The 14,827-nt window shown below is 36.0% G+C and overlaps 1 pseudogene; it reads right to left on the bottom strand.

Moving 5' to 3' along the window:
- Window positions 1-500: 500 nt before the first annotated feature.
- LOC149178137 (disease resistance protein RPS2-like) lies at window positions 501-10,794 on the bottom strand (annotated as a pseudogene).
- Between the last annotated feature and the right edge of the window lie 4,033 nt (window positions 10,795-14,827).

Here is a 14,827-nt window from a genome sequence, read left to right as displayed (position 1 = left end):
CTGTCTTAACAAAGCACTCCATTGATGTCTATCCAAAACTCCATGAACATAATTATTATTAACTTTAATAATGTTGAAACTAATAATTATTATTTAAATAAAAATTTAAATAAATTAACTTAAATAAATTATAATTTTTTTTGAAATAACTGCTATTACTTAAAATAATTATTAAATAAAAAATTAAATAAATTATAAGAAGAGAAATTTAAATTAATTAAATAACAAAAATATGAATTAATTAAAAAAAAATAACAAAAATATAAATTAATTAAATTATATAAAAATAACATTTAAACATCACACATTGTCATTCCAAAATAACATTTAAATAATGTTAAACACAAAATATCTCACACTTTCAAATTAATAATATTACAATTTGTATGAGGTATAACAAAACATTTATGATGGTAATTGTGTACACATCAATATAAAATAAAAAATGTGCTGGTCTATTTTTCACATTCTCATTTTCCCAAATTAAATTTTGGGACCACTCAACCTCTCCCATTATTTGCTGCAACCTGGACAGTTTCTCCATTCCTCTAAGCAATCTCCTCAGTAATGGACAACTTAATATCTGCAATGATCTAAGTTGAGGCATTGTGTTTTCATCCCACACATCATAGGGTCCCACCATATTCTCTACCTGTGGACAGTCATACAGAAACAACGTCTCCAACGCTGGAAAGCCGCCACTCCCCACTGCTAACTCCCTTAGCTCATTGCAAAAAGAGATTTCCATGTCCCTTAAATTAGATAGCTTCTCCAATACCAATTTTCTCAGCAATGGACAATGACGTATGGTCAAATGTTGAAGTGTGGGCATTACTCCGTCGTTGATCACACCAGAGGATCCCACTATAGTCTCACACTTGTATAGATTCATAAGCATCAAGTCCTCGAGCATGGGAAGACCGCAACTCTCAATTTCGAGTGCTTCAAGCTCCTCGCAAGACCAGATAATTAACTTCTTTAAACGACGTAATTTCCTCATTCTCAATCTCTTCAACGAACTGCAACCTCTTATCTCTATATCTTCGAGTTGGGGCATTGTTTCTTCACTTGACAAAACAGAAATAGATGATCCAACCATCATGCTTTCCAATTTCTTTAGACGGTAAAATCCCAACATCTTCAACATTGGAAATCCCCCGCCTCCTCCAATCGCAGGAAGCTCCCTGAGTTGGTCACACTGATACAATTCTAAAGCTCTCAGGTTTTGACACTGAGGAATGCACCTGGGTAAACTTATCCCCTTATAATGAATGAGTGTAAAATGTTCCAACTTGTTCAGATTATCCATGTTGAAGGGAAGAATATGCTCCTCCCCCACATCATCTCTATCTGCATCGTAGACGCGCATTAACTCCAACCTTCTTAGCTCCGTCCATGTAGTCATTGTACTCTCTATATTTTTACATTCTAGCCTTGCCGTCAGCTCCATCAGATTCGAGAGATTTGCAATATCCTCCACATTTATAGCACAACGCCATGGCAAGAACAACTTGTTCAATGAAGTGAGGTGAGAGATACCATGTGGAATCGCCATTAAGCTATGACATCCTTCTAAGCTAAGATGCTTTAAATTTCTGAGATTACCGATGTTGTCCGGCAACGAATTTAGAGAAGCACAATATTCAAGATTCAAAAATCTCAGACGAGAAAGATTACCTGTGCTTTCTGGCAAAGTCTGCAAACTGTAGTAGCTAGTCAATTTCAGAAATTCAAGTTGTTCAAGTTGCCCCCATGATGTTGGCAACGATGTTATTGAGATGCATTGAGAGTGATCAGGAACCTTGAGAGACAATATGGCCGTGGAGAGAAATCGTTGAGGAACCTCTTTAATTCTCTCATTGTAGGCCAACACCAAACTCACAACTTGTGAGCAAATGAGATCTGTGGGGAGATCCTGAATATCATTATGACCAACTGATATTCGTTTGCAATCCCTAATCTCATCCTCAGTAGGGAAATTTTGTAGATGTTGAGCTGTGGAAAACAACCACTTCTCCTCACTTCGGCCTATATATATTGCCAGGTAGCGCAACACATCATGATCTTTTACTCGCTTCACCTCATCCCTTGTAAACGTGATGTTGCGTAACTTCCCATGATTACCTTCACCAACATGTTCGAACAAGCCTCGATCTACCAGTACATCAATGTACTCGTGCCCGACATCCATTTGGGTGATGAGCTTTTCTGCGCTCCACATTTCTAGCAACGTCTCCACAGGAATCTCTGCATCCTCAGGAAACACAGCGTAGCATAGAAAACAAATCTTCAAGTTACGAGCAGGCAAATCGTCATAGCTCAATTTTAGCCTTTTATACAGGTCTCTATCAATGATGCTGTGGCTGGCTTGGAAGGCAGGATCTGCAGTTCTCATGAGAGTCAAAGCACGCCTCCACTCATCTTCTGTCTTTTTCCGCCTCATTGTTGCAGCAACTGTGTTTAGGGCCAACGGCAATCCTTGACACTCAGAGGCAATTTCTCTAGCTATACCCTCTATATTGTTCTCCCTTGGAAGAATCCCATCTGTAAAAGCTTTTGTCCTAAATAACTCCCACCCTTCTTCCTCGGACAGGGTTTGTATCTTCAATGTGTACTCTTCGCTTGCCTCCATCGCGAAGATCACTTCTCACGCCAACTTCATCAATGAGATCGATTCGATCCCACATATCATCACAGATCAAAAGAAATTTCTTCTTTGCCAGCGATTCTGACAGTTTCATTTTCCTTGTATCACTGTCAGAAATGCTCTCCAACTTTAAATCCAGAGTCTCAGCAATGGAGGCCTGCAATTTTTCAATCTGATAGTGCTGAGAAATTGTAAGCCAAATTACTGCATCAAAAATGCCTCTCACCTCTTTGAAGTGGTTGTAGACCAGTTTGAGTAGGGACGTCTTGCCGACGTCCCTCATGCCATAAATGCCGACCATTCGAGCTTGGGGATGAGCTTCACCAAGCCATGCCTGCACCTGCATCTGAGCAGATTCAATGGTGGACCCTACGAAGCCGGAGCCTGGAATAGGTTGACGAAGCACCTCTGCCTGAGGCGCTGCGGCGGACACAATCTCTGTAGAATTGGCAGATATTGAAAATAAGGTGTTAAGCTCTTGAAAGAGTTGACGGAACCTGGTCTCCCAATCTGCAATCTGAGTAAAGAGATTAGGGCTGCACATGAGACAGCCGCCGAAGCACCGTCTTTGCTGTTGTTTGGCGCGGTTGATGAGAAGTTGGCCCTTTTGGAGGTGCTCGCCCATGCTTCCCAAACTATCTTTGATGGCCTCCGGTAGGATGATAAATAAATAATTTCAACAACGATTCTGTATGCGGAAAACTCAAAGAATCATTAAAACTTAATGCCTAGAAATATAAATTACCTCCAGCCATTGGTGATGTTCTTGATGCAAACCACAGTCCACTTTGCTTTCCTTACTTCAGCACTCCAGCTTCAATCCAAGCAAAAGAAAAGAATACAGAAAATCTGAAGGCACTTCCAAGCTTTGCTCTCTCAGCTAGATGGTGTAAAAACTGAAGGGAATTGAGATGCAAGCTTGGGGACCAAACAGATAAATTTATAGCCAAGCTTCCATCAAGCTTCTGATGGCTATGTGTCAAGTGTTCCACAGATCAAGGTAGAGAACTCCAGATGGAGTAATGGACCACTTCAGTAGCTCCCAACAATAAATTTATTAACTGCAGTTGATTTCCTTAACTTAAGGAAATTACTGCAGTTGGTTTCCTTAAGTTAAGGAAAGACTGCAGTTTAAATTCCATAATTGTAGGCAACAATTGTTCAAAATATTAATGGAGCTTAACATTCTCCCACTTGGTCCATACTTCCAAACTTAATGTCTCAACTTAAAAACCATTGATAATCTGTATTAAGTAATAGATACATGAATCATGGCGATAAGTCCTCTAATGACGAGTATTATCTTCCATGTATTACTATGTATTTATTCTTATTATAATTTATGTGGCAACAATTTCTTAATGAATAAACCTTATGTTTATTCTTGGTCCTTCTTAAATTAATTTTCTCAAATCAACTTAAAGTGCACATAAATATGAGAAAAGACATCACAATAATTAAGAATTTCATTAAAATAACATTGTCCATACAATGAGAAACTACATAATGGAACCAAGTCCTATATTCAATACATGATCCTTGAATTTAAACGGTGGCATGCCCTTAGTCAAAGGATCAGCGATCATCAACTCAGTGCTGATGTGCTCAATGACCACTTTCTTTTCTTTAACACGTTCCCTTATAGCTAAATACTTAATGTCGGTGTGTTTATTTCGACTCCCACTTTTTTTGTTTTTAGCCATAAAAACAGTAGCTGAATTATCACAATATATTCTCAATGGCTTAGAGATAGAATCCATAATTCTAAGCCCAGAAATGAAACTCTTAAGCCATACACCATGTAAAGTAGCTTCAAAACAGGAGACGAACTTGGCTTCCATAGTGGAAGTGGCAATCAAGGTATGCTTGGCACTCCTCCATGATACAGCTCCACCGGCCATCATAAAAATGTAACCTGATGTTGATTTGCGTGAATCAATACATCCAGCAAAGTCAGAATCTGAGTAGCCAATTACTTCCAAGTTGTTCGTCTGTCTATACATAAGCATGTAGTATTTGGTTTCTTGAAGGTACCTCATTAATTTCTTTGCAGCTCTCCAGTGGTCTAAACCTGGATCACTCTGATATCATCCCAACATTCCCACAACAAATGCAATGTCAGGTCTTGTGCAGACTTGAGCATACATTAGGCTTCCGACAGTAGAAGCATATGGAATGTTCTTCATTTGTTCCCTTTCAAAGTCGTTCTTCGGGCATTGGTTCAAATTGAACCTATCACCCTTCACAATGGGAGCTACACTTGGTGAACAATCCTTCATCCGAAATCTCTCTAAAATTTTATTAATATAGGTTTCCTGTGACAGACCCAAGATGCCTCGAAATCTATCTCTATGGATCTTAATGCCAATGACATAAGATGCCTCACCCATATCCTTCATATCAAAATTTTTAGAAAGGAATTGTTTCACCTCATGTAGCAAACCCTTAACATTGGTTGCTAGCAAAATGTCATCCACATATAAAACAAGAAAACAAATTTTACTCCCACTAACTTTTAGGTATATACATTGATCCATAATGTTTTCTACAAAACCAAAAGAAGAAATTACATTATGGAATTTCAAATACCATTGGCGGGATGCTTGTTTTAAACCATATAATGACTTCTTGAGCTTGCAAACCAATTGCTCACCATCGCTAGAGGGGAATCCTTCAGGTTGTTTCATGTAAACCTCCTCCTCTAGATCTCCATTAAGAAAAGCCGTTTTCACATCCATTTGTTGCAATTCCAAGTCAAAATGGGCTACTAATGCCATAATAACGCGCAAGGAATATTTCTTAGATACAGGAGAAAAAGTCTCTGTGTAGTCGATTCCTTCTTTCTGAGTGAATCCCTTAGCAACAAGTCTTGACTTGTATCTCTCAATGTTGCCCAATGAGTCTTTCTTTGTCTTAAAGACCCATTTACATCCAATGGCTTTTGCACCATTAGGCAATTCAACAAGATCCCAGACTTCGTTACTCTTTATGGAATTCATCTCTTCCTTCATGGCATTTTACCATAGTTCTGATTCTTTGCAACTCATGGCTTGTGAAAATGACTCGGGATCATTTTCGGCTCCAATGTAGTAGTCAGATTCTTGTAGATACACAACATAATCATTAGGAATTGCTGATCTCTTTGGTCTAGTAGATCTTCTTAATGTTGTACCATCATCTTCCTGAGAAGTATGTGGTTCAACTTGTTGTTCAAAAGTTCTTAGCAACTCTTGAACTCCTTGATCTACTGGAATATTGTCAGCAGCTTGTGGAACTTCAACAATTGGTTGTTCAACACCAATTTGTACTTGAGGGGTGCTATGAACAATAACCAATCTATCACTTGAAGTGGAAGGTTGAGATTCTGAATGATCCTTCTCAGAAACTATGTTTCTGGTTTGATCGCTCCCATTGATTAAGTCATTTTCAAGAAACTTTGCATTTCTTGATTCCACAATCCTAGTGCTGTGAGATGGACAATAAAATCTGTAACCTTTAGACCTTTCAGCATATCCAATGAAATACCCACTAATGGTCCTTGGGTCCAGCTTCTTCTCTTGTGGATTATAAATTCTCACTTCAGACGGGCATCCCCAAACGCGCATATGTCGCAAACTCAGTTTCCAACCTTTCCATAATTCAAATGGCGTTTTAGGAACCGCCTTGGTTGGAACTCGGTTTAATATATAAACTGTCGTCTTAAGTGCTTCAGTCCACAAGGATTTAGGAAGATTGGAGCTGCTAAGCATACTCCGCACCATGTCCAATAATGTTCGATTTCTTCTTTCTGCTACACCATTCTGGTCTGGTGACCCGGGCATGGTGTATTGGGCAACAATCCCATGCTCTTGAAGAAATTTAGCAAATGGCCCAGGTGCTTTTCCATCTTCTGTGTATTTACCATAATATTCTCCACCTCTATCTGATCTCACGATCTTAATTTGCTTGCCGCATTGTTTCTCTACTTCAGCCTTAAAGATCTTAAAGGCATCTAATGCTTCGCTCTTTTTATGAAGCATGTAGAGATACATATATCGTGAGTAATCATCTATAAAGGAGATGAAGTATCTCTGACCATGTGAGTCCATGTCTGGACTACATATATCAGTATGTATGATTTCTAATATGTCTGAACTCCTATTGGCACCTTTCTTTGACTTGTTGGTCTGCTTTCCCTTTATGCAGTCCACACAAGTCTCAAAATCAGTAAAATCCAGAGTATTAAGTACCCATTCATTTACCAATCTTTTAATTCTTTCTATGGAGATATGACCTAGCCTCCGGTGCCATAATTTAGAGGAATCTTCATTAATAACACATCTTTTAGTGCCAGTGTGAACATGCATTGAATCATAAGTGACATTGTTTTTTAAATTAATGCAGTAAAGACCATTAGACAAAATACCATTCCCAACATAATCATATTTATAGAATACACTGAAAGATTTTTCTGAAAAGTTTAAGGAATATCCAAAAAGTACAAGCCTTGAAACTGAAATCAAGTTTCTAGAAAAACTTGGAACATAAAAGGTCTTTTCTAATTCCAAAACAAAGCCACTACTTAAAGTTAAATAACATGTTCCTATAGCTTCCACATGCGAGCCCATCTTATTTCCTGATAAGATGCTTTGCTCACTTCCCACTGGCTTCCTTAGGTTTTGCAAACCCTGCAAGGAATTCGAAATGTGAATTGTTGATCCAGAATCAATCCACCATGTGTTAATATTAACGTTAACCATATTAGATTCATAACAAACAAATGAGATTAAATTACCTTTGTTCGCAAGCCATTTCTGAAATTTAGCGCATTCCTTCTTCATGTGTCCCTCCTTTTCATAGAAGAAACACTTGGAATCCTTCTTGATATCGGCTTGGGGAGGTACTTTACCTTTCCCTTTCCGATTGGCTTGAGATTTTCCCTTTCCACGCGTTGCCAACATTGCACTCTCTCCCAGTTCCATCACCAGTCTCTCTTCCTCTTGAACACACATGGTCATAAGTTCATTAATTGACCATTCATCTTTATGTGTGTTGTATGAGATTTTGAAAGGTCCATATTGGTGCGGAAGGGTGTTCAGGATGTAGTGCACTAGGAAGGACTCCGATATATCAACCTCGAGTTTCTTCAATTGAGCCACAGTGTCCCTCATCTGCATGATGTGCTCGCGCACACCTTTCACACTGGTGAGCCTTAGGGATGAGAACTTCATGATTAGGGTGCTTGCTAGTGCCTTGTCTGAAGTGACGAATTGATCATCAATGGCCTTCAACAAGTCTCGGACCTTTTCATGCTGATCAACGGAACCACGAATACCAGCTGAAATTTTAGTTTTAATGAACATCATGCTTAGACGATTGGATCGCTCCCATCGTTCATAAAGCATGATGTTCGCTGCAGTGCTGGTATTAGTGAGTGCCGATGGTTCATCTTTCCTAATAGCATAATCTATGTCCATCCACCCTAAATGAAGGAGAATCCTCTCCTTCCAAATCTTATAGTTATCTCCCTTAAGTTCGGGAATGTCACAACGAATTTCAGAGAAATTTGCAGGTTGTACTACTGCATCAAAATTAAAAATCACATGCTTATGTTAAAATTGAGGCTTAGATAAAATTTCATGTTTTATCCATGTAAATCATGCTCAAAATTGAATCTAATGACATAAAAATTGCCTGTGGGCTAAATTTTCAATTCAAACAGATTCAATAAAACTTTATGATAAAACTTATTAATTCATAACTCCTATGTGTAGGTTATGAAATTTTATCCTAATTAATTACATAAATATAATAAAAATTCCTGTGGGATAAAATTTATTATATTTAGTCTAATTAATTACAATTTAATGTCTACATAATCTTTATGTGATCTAACCAATCAAAATATATAATTTTAATTAATTAAAGATGTTGTGGCTATTCTTTAATTAATTAAAGTTATATGGATCACTAGACATTTTTTTTTTTTTAAGTTGCATAAACAAAACTTAACCAGAGAAAAAATAATGTTTACTGAAAAGAGTAAGTCAAAATGACATTTTAATAAACTCCATATAACTGTAATAATTCTCCAGCAAAATCAAATTTAAGGTTAAAGCAGTCAGCATTACCGTAAATGACTACAAATTGATTGTTCAATTTATAAACAAAACCCGGAGATTGACTGAAGCAGCATTGATCTACTTTGCACTTGCATAGCAAATGCAGTTCGAAGGCTAGCTGGCTTGACTTCAGGCTCCGTCCTTAAGTTTATAAAAACAACAAAAGATAGACCAGCAAACAAGTTATTTTGCTCACAAGATAAATAAAATTTAAATTAATTTTCTGTGCTACTCCCAGAAAAGTGCTAGACTGCCTTTGTTAATAGAACTGTGTTACTTTTCTATGGTGCAGTACTAGTCTTCAGTTATCGCTACCCATTAATAAACCAGTTATTAGTTTGTCAAAATCTAACAGTAAGTATATACGGTCTAGCTCATTTACTACCCATTAATAAGCAGTTATTTTCAGCCCTGCAATTCGACAGCAATTCTGCTCAATAAAATTTATTAAAAAGAAATAAACTAAAAAAATAGCCTGGTTGCTGCCCGCTGAAGTGATAACTGCGTGCCTGCTTAAGTGGTTTCTGCACGTATATATGGGTTTTTCTCCACGTATACCGGAATAATAAATGGAGCATGTTATATTGCTTCACATAATGTTCTATTGAATTCGTTGAGAAATGCAAACGTGCATCTGAAATTCGTAAATGGAATTTGCACATTGTTATAACTATTTTTAACAATTCCATAAAGAAATTTCATATTATAATAAACTCAGTACAAGTGAAACTAATGCACGGCCCAAACCTATAAACTCATATTCTAGCATGATGAATTTTAAATCTTATAATCCACCGGTACGAGTTTTGAATAATGGATATGATAAGCATGAAAAATTAAAATTCTATTAAAGTCCCTTAAAAGTGAGCCTTAACTTTTAAGTCATCGAAATATTTTAAGAAACAAATACTTATCATTCAAGCGATAAAAATTCATAATAATAAAGTTTAGAATTTCGAAATCAGTGGGCGGCGCCGGCCCTAAGGATAGCGACACTTCGGAATCTGGATAGTAATACAGAGCAGGAGAAAAAAGAGGTGCACAGAAAAACAAAAGGGCGGTGAGAGCACACCAAGGTAGAGATAATAGTGGCTCTGATACCAAATGATAAATAAATAATTTCAACAGCGATTCTGTATGCGGAAAACTCAAAGAATCATTAAAACTTAATGCCCAGAAATATAAATTACCTCCAGCCATTGGTGATGTTCTTGATGCAAACCACAGTCCACTTTGCTTTCCTTACTTCAGCACTCCAGCTTCAATCCAAGCAAAAGAAAAGAATACAGAAAATCTGAAGGCACTTCCAAGCTTTGCTCTCTCAGCTAGATGGTGTAAAAACTGAAGGGAATTGATACACAAGCTTGGGGACCAAACAGATAAATTTATAGCCAAGCTTCCATGAAGCTTCTGATGGCTATGTGTCAAGTGTTCCACAGATCAAGGTAGAGAACTCCGAATGGAGTAATGGACCACTTCAGTAGCTCCCAACAATAAATTTATTAACTGCAGTTGATTTCCTTAACTTAAGGAAATCACTGCAGTTGGTTTCCTTAAGTTAAGGAAAAACTGCAGTTTAAATTCCATAATTGTAGGCAAAAATTGTTCAAAATATTAATAGAGCTTAACGCAGCCTTCTTTGTTGGTCCTGGAATTGTTGTTCAATTTGTAATAATAAGCTCTTCACGGGACGGAAGTCAGTATTGAGAATCTCAAGCTTTCCCTCCAACTCAACCACATTCTTGATCTGCTGGATGACTGCACCAACAACGCTGTATGCGATATCCTTTGCTACATCCTTTGCGACATCGGTGGCAATCTCGGCGGCCATTCTATGCTTTACAAATGAATGTCACAAAAAATTATGTGAAGATGAGAAAAACTATGAAATGGGGGCGACACAAATGCGTATTGTGAGCGAGGGGAGGTAGTGGATTGGACGAGTTGACGGTGAGAGTATATATAAATAAAAGATGAAGAGCCGAGGCAAAGGACGGTTTAATCAACTTACAGTCTGTCTGAACCTAGATGGTTGGTTCTACTTGTTTAAGCTTTAGAAAGCCAGAGATATGGTTTTTCTCTCCGGCTAATTCCTTGCTTTACAAAGAAAACTGGTATATATACTTTGATTGTATATATACTTTTGGAAAGTTTATTCCTGCCATTTTGTTCAAAGAATATATATGGAGGTAAGTCACTTCTCATATAAGGATTTTATGTTTATTATTAAAGTTAGTTAAATTATTCACACAACTCGAATATTGTGAAAGGGAAGTTTCGAATATCGAACTTGATCGAACATTATTCTCAAGGGTCTCATCAATTATAAAATAATTTTATTCCAATAAGAAAAGAATAAGTGGCTTTCACTTTATTTGACCACTTAAAGACAGAGGTCGGTGGTGGTTTCACCGTGGCTTTCTGTGTTTTTTTTAAGTTGTAATGTGAGTGATTTAATCGGAATTGTTTTTAGTGTGATTTTTTGGTGTTGGAATTTGGTGAAAAAAATTGAGGTGAAATTTTGATTTGTGTTATTTAAATTTGTTTTTTGATTGTATATGGATTCAGCACTTTGGAAAAATTTTAGGGCATCTGAATACCCATCAAACTTGTGATTTCAATAAATTCTTACCAGATTTTAAAACAATTAAACTTAAAAACCACCTAAAAAACTTCCAAAAAATCACGCTAAAAACAACTCCCATTCAATCATTCTATTTACTTTATGCTTTTGAGATTGCAAGTGCCAACTATTTATTTGAATGAAGGTATGGAGATGCAAGAAACCTCCCATAAAAGGATGGGATCGTATACGTTGTATTAGTACCTGCCAAAGCTTGGTATTATAATTATCGGTTACAGTCTCATTGGATATGAATTTGGGTCTAATTTAATGCATTTGGAATGTTTTTTATATTTGTATTAGTTTTAAAAATAAAAAGTTTTTTAATTAATTTTTAAATGATATAAATGCTCTGTAGGAACCTTAATTCAGGTGGATTTTCATTTTTTATTATATTTGTAAATAATAAAAGTTTTATTGTGACAAGGTATAATTCTTTTATGGTGTGTTTTTATTTTTTTATTATATTTATTATTATTAAAAATTTAATTTATAAATATAATTTATATTTATTGGATGATTTTTTAAACTTTTACGATGTTTTCTCAAAGTCTTTTTATAGTTGAGGAGACACTTCTGATACCCTCTAAAGGTTTGTGTTGTGTTAAAGCAAGTTGCATACATATATGGAACAATTTACACGAACATTTTTATAGGATATGGTTTTTTTAATGTAAATTCATCTAACACTAATGTTGAAGACTTTACTTTAAACAGTGGTATTCAAATCATATATTTCCATATTCTTTTTTTTTCAACCTTATGATTTTGAGGTGTATTCACTTATTACAATGAATTTTCTATCTATAAAGACTATTTGGCATTTGTCTCACTCTTGGCTCATGAGAGACATAATGTCTCACTTCTCTTCTTTTATATTGTAAGCTTTGCATTTTGTGAAGTGTTTTTATTGCTAAATCCTTCAACAACATAGATAAGATCATGTAGAGAAATTAATCAAGAAAAGAAAGATTATAGGCTCCTCACAACAATGTACTAAAATGGAAAAAAAAAAACATAATTCATTGTTCCAATTATAACTTGTTTCTAATCCATCCAAACATTGACAAAATAGGGTAATCCCATGAAAAAAATAGGGAATTAGAGGGAACCTATCCCAAATGCCATAAAAAGGGATAAATAGAGCAATCCCATAAGTAGCCACTCCCAAACTACTAATGTGCAAGGACTGAACTAAATTTCAAAAATAATGTGAAGGTTATAATTTGTTGTTCATATTATAGCACTTTGATGTTAATTATGGATCGTAGATTGAATCACTTGCATGTACTTGATCTGAAGTTGCTTGCTTGACCTATTTTATGCTTAAGCTTAGCATCCTTTAATATATAACTTTACCTAAAATGTTCAAATTTTTATGATTGTACTCAATTGATTTTGAGAGAATTTTTAAGGGTCAAATTTCATCAATTATTTTTCTAAACATTTTTTGGAAAAAATATTCATCTATTTAACTGAAAAATTATATATATATATATATATATTTATTAAAAATTTACCATTTTTAATAATAAATTACATATTTTTTCTTTAATATTCATTACATTCTATATAATTTTTCAAACTATAATAATCACTTATATAATACTATTTTTTAAAATGGGAGGGGCTAGTTCCCAGAAGAAGCATTTATGGGCCCTCTTTTTGTACATATATACGTATCAGACAAGCTGACATCCGTCACATCTTGTTACATTCACATTACAACCACATTGAAACTTATATATGCTGCAGCGCAGCGTTACAAATTGGGGTTCGATTGCTGGTGGGGTGCGTGGCAGCTGACTGCCCCAACCATTAATCCATGCACTCGTGTGCGACTTATATAATACTATATATAAACCTAAAATTTAAATCTTTTAAAAAATATCGTGTTAACCAATAACTATATCAAATCCCATTCCCAAGAAATATAACATATACCTTTTTTTTTAATGCATTTTCATGCCGTTAACTTCGCAAAAACGAATATTTAAAAAAATAAAATGTAAAGCTGTGTTGCATGGGTACCCGCACCCGGGGGTGGGGTTCTCGAACCCGTCCCGGGTTCCCGCACCCAAGTACCGAATTCGGGTACGGGTTCTTCCCAGACGAACCCAGAAGAACCGGGTTCTTCCATGAAGAACTGGGTTCTTCAAAAAAAAAAATTGGGTTCTTTTCCTTTAACGGGTTCTTGGGTGCATGGGTTCTTCAGGTGCTTGGGTTCTTCAGGTTCTTCGGGTTCTTCGGGTTGGGTTCTTTGGGTTCTTCATAAAAAAACTATATTAAAAATTTAATTTTCAAATAATTTCTTTTTATTGAAATTTAAAAAATAACTTATAACAAAGGTAAAACTTATAACAAAACCTAAAAAACCCTAAATCAATTCTTCTAAATAAATTTGGAATGAAACATTCTTCCACGGTCCTTACCATCAAAACTTTTGTTGCACGGGTACCCGCACCCGGTTTTTTAAGTTTTTTACAAGTCTTGTTTTTTAAGAATTCTTGTAAATCAATTTGGAACGAAACATTCATTCCCGAGCCAAATAACCATCAAATTATAAACTGTAAATGCACACATACAGGTTCAGACATTTTCGGTCAAAAAGAAAGTAGGATTGAGACCAGCCATAAGTTGTAATCAGCTGATGTTGTTAAATGGCGAAGGGCTATTTTGGACAATGGCTAAATTAAGTATCAAAATCTGCCAATTTCTCACAGCATTCTGATAACATCATGTTAAGATTAAAACTAGGAAAATATGCCTAAATCATATATGGTCTCTACAGACTTGTACACCAAGTAATCTCTAAAAACTGCGAAGATGTTTTATGTTTAGATAATTAATATTCAGGCAGAGCTTCGCACTCAAAGACAAACTATCCCTCAAGCCATCAGATGGCTGTTGTGCATTTTATTGGGAAACAAAGACTAATAAGCGTGTTTTGTGGAAGGGTAAGGCTACCACTGTTTTTGGGATTTCTTTACCACATAGCACACCATGCATGGGGCAGGTGGATGATTAGACATCAAGAAAATTCTAGACCACTATCAGGTTGAGAAGAATCTCCTATGAAAAAATTGTGTTTTTATATGGGAGAGACTAAACATTCAAAGCAAAGTTACAAGCTCAAGCTCCAACCAGAATGAGCAATTTCAATAAGGAGAGAAGTTGTCCTGAAATTAGAGTAGGAGGCAGAAATGCTAACACTCCTTGGTTGTGTAGGAGGAAGGGTTTGTATGACCACAGCCTGATTCATTGATAGGCATCCTTGCAAATGAACCTAAGCTGCATAGTTATTTTAAAGCCTGTGTGTGACAAAATCTGTCCCAAGTTTAACCAAAATCGCTGAGTCTAGCATTTATCCTAGTATGTATTTTGAATTTTCAGTTTTAGTAGTAGCCTTGAGCTCTCTCACATAGCTGTCACAGTCTCATGGTTACACGGAGAAGA

The sequence above is a fragment of the Pinus tabuliformis genome, chromosome 4_1 (assembly GCF_031772625.1).
Source record: "Pinus tabuliformis cultivar Carrire ecotype Pingquan chromosome 4_1, CPIR1, whole genome shotgun sequence".
NCBI classification, from domain to species: Eukaryota; Viridiplantae; Streptophyta; class Pinopsida; order Pinales; family Pinaceae; genus Pinus; species Pinus tabuliformis.
This window is presented reverse-complemented; position numbering and strand designations above follow the sequence as displayed.